The sequence below is a fragment of the Malurus melanocephalus genome, unplaced genomic scaffold (genome assembly GCF_030028575.1).
Source record: "Malurus melanocephalus ecotype Western Australia unplaced genomic scaffold, MMel_1.1 scaffold_3940, whole genome shotgun sequence".
Classification (NCBI taxonomy): domain Eukaryota; kingdom Metazoa; phylum Chordata; class Aves; order Passeriformes; family Maluridae; genus Malurus; species Malurus melanocephalus.
In genome coordinates, this window is record NW_026627172.1 from 1 (window position 1) to 5,028 (window position 5,028).

At 58.5% G+C, this 5,028-nt stretch overlaps 1 long non-coding RNA gene across 1 annotated transcript; it reads left to right on the forward strand.

The window, feature by feature from the left end:
• On the forward strand, nt 1–3,159 carry LOC130588255 (uncharacterized). The gene is made up of 2 exons (XR_008966923.1): nt 1–31; nt 1,838–3,159. It is a non-coding gene; the product is annotated as an uncharacterized LOC130588255 (long non-coding RNA).
• Nucleotides 3,160–5,028: the final 1,869 nt, after the last annotated feature.

A 5,028-nucleotide genomic window follows, 5' to 3' on the forward strand; every position in this document is an offset into this window, starting at 1 on the left:
ATCAGCGCCGTCCACTCGCGGCCGAAGCCCCGTAAGTGCTTTGATCCCTCTGATTCCTCCGATCCGGGAGATGAGGGAGGGGAGGGAGTGCTTTAACCTCCCCCTTCGGAGCTCTTCAACCTCTCTATTCCCCGCAATTTCGGATGGAGCGCTTTAACCTCCCCCTGCCCGCCGTTTGGGATGGAGGGCTTTAACCTCCCCCTTCGGAGCGCTTTAACCTCCCCCTTCGGAGCGCTTTAATCTCCCCATTCCCCCGCAATTTGGGACAGAGCTCTTTAACCTCCCCATTCCCCGCAGTTTGGGACGGAGCGCTTTAATTTCCCTTTCCCCGCAGTTTGGGACGGAGTGCTTTAATCTCCCCATTCCCTCTCAGTTTCGGACGGAGCTCTTTAACCTCCCCCTTCCCTCTCAGTTTCGAACGGAGCTCTTTAACCTCCCTCTTCCCCGCAGTTTGGGACGGAGCTCTTTAATTTCCCCTTCCCCTCTGTTTCGGACGGAGAGCTTTAACCTCCCCCTTCCCCGCAGTTTGGGACGGAACGCTTTAACTTCCCCTTCCCCCGCACTTTGGGACGGAGCACTTTAACCTCCCCATTCCCCGCAGTTTGGGACGGAGAGCTTTAACCTCCCCCTTCGGAGGGCTTTAACCTCCCCCTGCCCCGCAGTTTCGGACGGAGCTCTTTAACTTCTTCTTCCCCGCAGTTTGGGAAGGAGCGCTTTAATCTCCCCCTTCGGAGCGCTTTAATCTCCCCATTCCCCCGCAGTTTCGAACGGAGCGCTTTAATCTCCCCCTTCCCCGCAATTTGGGACAGAGCTCTTTAACCTCCCCTATCCCCGCAGTTTGGGACGGAGCTCTTTAACCTCCCCCTTCGGAGCGCTTTAACCTCCCCTTTCCCCGCAGTTTCGGGCAGAGCACTTTAACCTCCCCTTCCCTCTCAGTTTGGGACGGAGCGCTTTAACCTCGCCCGTCCCCGCAGTTTGGGACGGAACGCTTTAACTTCCCCTTTTCCCGCAGTTTGGGACCGAGCGCTTTAATCTCCCGCAGTTAACTCCCCGCAGTTTCGAACAGAACGCTTTAATCTCCCCCTTCCCCCGCAGTTTGGGACGGAACGCTTTAGCCTCCACATTCGGAGCGCTTTAACCTCCCCTTTCCCCGCAGTTTGGGACGGAGGGCTTTAACCTTCCCTTCCCCGCAGCTTCGAACAGAGCTCTTTAACCTCCCTCTTCCCCGCAGTTTCGGACGGAGCTCTTTAACCTTCCCCTGCCCCGCAGTTTCGGACGGAGCGCTTTAACCTCCCCCTTTCGGCAGTTTGAGACGGTGATCTTTAATTCCCCCTTCCCCGCAGTTTGGGACGGAGGGCTTTAACCTCCCCTTCCCCCGCAGTTTGGGACGGAGCCCTTTAACCTCCCCCTTCCCCTCAGTTTCGGACGGAGCGCTTTGGGCTCTCCCTTCCCTCTCAGTTTCGGACGGAGCGCTTTAACCTCCCCCTTCCCCGCAGTTTGGGACGGAGCGCTTTGGGCTCTCCCTTCCCCTCAGTTTCGGACGGAGCGCTTTGGGCTCTCCCTTCCCTCTCAATTTCGGATGGAGCGCTTTAACCTCCCCCTTCCCCGCAGTTTGGGATGGAGCGCTTTAACCTCCCTCTGCCCCGCAGTTTCGGACGGAGCTCTTTAATTTCCCCTTCCCCGCAATTTCGGATGGAGCGCTTTAACCTCCCCTTCCCTCTCAGTTTCGGAAGGAGCTCTTTAACCTCCCCTTCCCCGCAGTTTTGGATGGAGCTCTTTAACCTCCCCTTTCCCCGCAGTTTGAGACGAAGCTCTTTAACCTCCCCGTTCCCCGCAGTTTCCGCCAGCACCCTGCGCAATTCCCGGCTGTTCGCCCGCGGCCCGGGGGACACGGAGCCGAGCGGAGGCGGCACCAGGAGCCCGGCGAGAGCCCCGGACACGCCGGGAACTCCGGACCGCGGCACCCGGGCCAAGCTGAGCCCCGGAGCCCCCCGGGAGTGTTTGTAGGAGAACGGGACGGACACGGATCCGAGGCACCTGGGCAGCTCTTCCTCCTCAAGTCCTGAGCTCCAATCCACACCCGAGGGATGGAGGATCAGGATCCTCCCCAGGCTGTCCCTTGTCTCTCCACCGTCCCAGTTCACAGCCCCGTTCCCGGTTACTGCAGGACTATTTGGGGAGTCTCCCATTCCCCTCTCCAGGGTTCCCTCCCCACGGGATTGTGCCTGGCAGGAGGGAAATGTCCCCAGCCCAGTTTTAGCTTCGGTCCCTTTGCTGGTGTGGCCAAACCCTTTCCCTGATCCCAGGGTGATCCTTCCAAGGAAAGAATCACTCAGATTTCCACACTGTGGGAGAGGAAGGAAAACAACCGCAGGGATGGATTTGTCACCTGGATTGACAGATCTGGTGACACCCTGGGGGTCCCTCGGCCACCTCAGGGTATTTCCCTGCCTTTGTGGGGGGACCCCCATTCCTTCAGCAAAGCTAAAACGCCTCAAAACTGATTTCCATAATCCCTTCCTCTTTCCAGACTCCACACAGCAGTTCCAGCTCCTAAAATTGGGATGTCAGTTCTTATTTAACTGCACTGGGAACAGCCTGGTTTGGGGTGGGAGGGACCTCAAAACTCATCCCATTCCACCCCCATGGGCAGGGACACCTCCCACTGTCCCAGGGTTCTCCAAACCCCAATGTCCAGCCTGGCCTTGGGCACTTTCAGGGATCCAGGGGCGCACCCACAGCTTCTCTGGGAAATCCATTCCAGGCCCTCCCCATCCTCACAGGGAGGAATTTCCTTCCTAAAATCCAATCCAAATCCTCCCTCTTTCAGCCTAAAGCTGGAGAACTCCCTCGCCTTTGTATTTATTGACCTCAGCTTGTACCTGACCCGGCTGCCCCGATGGGCTGATCCCAATCCCAATCCTGATCTCAACCTTGATCCCAACCCCAATCCCAGTTCTCCAGAGCTCCCGAAGCCAGCCCTGGAAGTGCCCCTTGGCCACACTCGGGGATGCTGTGGCCTCTTCCCATCCCAGTATTTTCCCTCCTGGCTCCAGCCCCCCCTAATTCCCGGATTCCCGGTCCCCATTCCCACATTCCCGTAGGACTCAGCTCTGGCTCTCGGGGTTTGGCTGTCACAATAAAGCTCTGTCACCCAAATCTATCGTGTCCTTGGTTTTGTCCCAGCATGGCCCTGGAGCAGCAGGACTCGCTGGGGGCTCTGGCTCAGCCCTGGAATTGCACCCCAGGGATCGGCCTGGGAACAGCCCCAGGATGGAGGGGCACCCAGAGCGGGACCCCAGGCCTTGGGGATCAGATTTTGGGGATGAGGGAGCCACACTCAGCACTGCTCAGTTTCACCGTCCCAAACTCCTCCTGCACACCTGGACACCCCATTTCCCTGCAGCCCTGCATTCCAGAGGTGCCCTTTGGGATCATTGGGTTTTTTTGGTGCTCACTGATCCCCACAGGGTCCTCCCTGGGAGATTTAAACTGGACCAGGTTCCCTGAGGTGCTGCAGGACCCAAATTTGGGATGAGCTCACCTGGAAGACACTGTGCCACTCCCCTTCCCAAACTCCTCCTGCCCTCCCCAAAGTGGGATTCCTGCACACCTGGGCACCCCATTTCCCTGCAGCCCCTCATTCAAGAGGTGTCCTTTGGGATCACAATGCTCCCTCTTCCCCTGGGGCATTCCCTGGCAGATCCAAAGCAGCCCAGGACTCCCAAGGTGCCCGAGGACCCAAATTTGGGAGTATCTCTCAGGGTCCAGGGCAGGGGAGGGGAGACAGAGGACAGGAAGGACATTCCAGACCAGGGGAAGGAGTTAAATCCCATTTCCCTGCCTGGCGGGATGGGGAAGGAGGGCTCTGGCAGCTCCAGGGTCAGTGCGGAGCTGCCTCTGGGGCCTCCAGAGCCCTTGGAAAAAGCCCTGCTGAGGTGGAGGAATAAAGTGGGGTCTGTGCTCAGAGCAGCCCTGTTCCCAGCCCCATTCCCAGCCCCATTCCCAGATTTCCCAGCAGCCCAAATCCCAGCTCTCAGAGCAGTCCTGTTCCCAGCCCAAATCCCAGCCCCATTCCCATTCCCAGCCCCATTCCCAGCTCTCTAAGCAGCCCCAATCCCAATCCTCTAAGCAGCCCCAATCCCGGTTCTCCCAGCAGCCCCATTCCCAGCCCCATTCCCTGCTCTTCCAGCAGCCCCATTCCCAGCCCCATTCCCATTCCCAATCCCTGCTCTCCTAGCCACTCCAATCCCATCCTCAATCCCAGCTCTCCCAGCAGCCCTGTTCCCTACTCCAAGTGGCACCATTCCAAGCCCCATTCCTATTCCAATCCCAGCTCTCCAAGTGGGCCCATGCCCAATCCTAGCCCCATTCCCTGCTCTCCGAGTGGCCATCCCAAGTGGCCCTATTCCCAGCCCCGTTCCCATTCCCAGCCCCATTCCCGGCTCTCCCAGCAGCCCCAATCCCGGGACCTCAGGAGGAATAGGGCTCATATTCCGGGATGAAGCTGGAATGGGGCGGGGGAGAGTTGGGATCTGGAGACACCCAAACTGGGGGACCAGGAGGCCAGGAGGGCTCAGTTGAGACTTTCCCGCTGCTTTTCCTCCCTGACTTTGGGATTTTGGGGATGTTTTTGTTGTTTCTGACCTGTCACCATCATGGCATCGGGACAGATCCCTGAGACCACAGCAGGAGATTAAAGGGTTGCTTTGGGATTTGGGATTTTGGCCATGTTCCTGGGCTCAGGTCCCTGTTCTGAGACACAGGAGGGACAAACTGGACCCAGTCCAGCATCCCATTGCTCCCAGCCCCAATTCCCACTGCCCAGCTCCCCAGGGAATGAGCCCATCCAGCAGAATTCCAGCTCTCCCTTAACAGGAGCTGGGATTTGGGACACCCACCCTGCCCTCATCAGGGGCCTGCCTCTTCCTCAGGGCCAATTCCCTCTGCTGTTCTTATCCCCGAGTCCCAACCAACCCCAATTCCAGCCATAAAATCCCCAGGGAATTGCTGCAGCACCATCAGCTC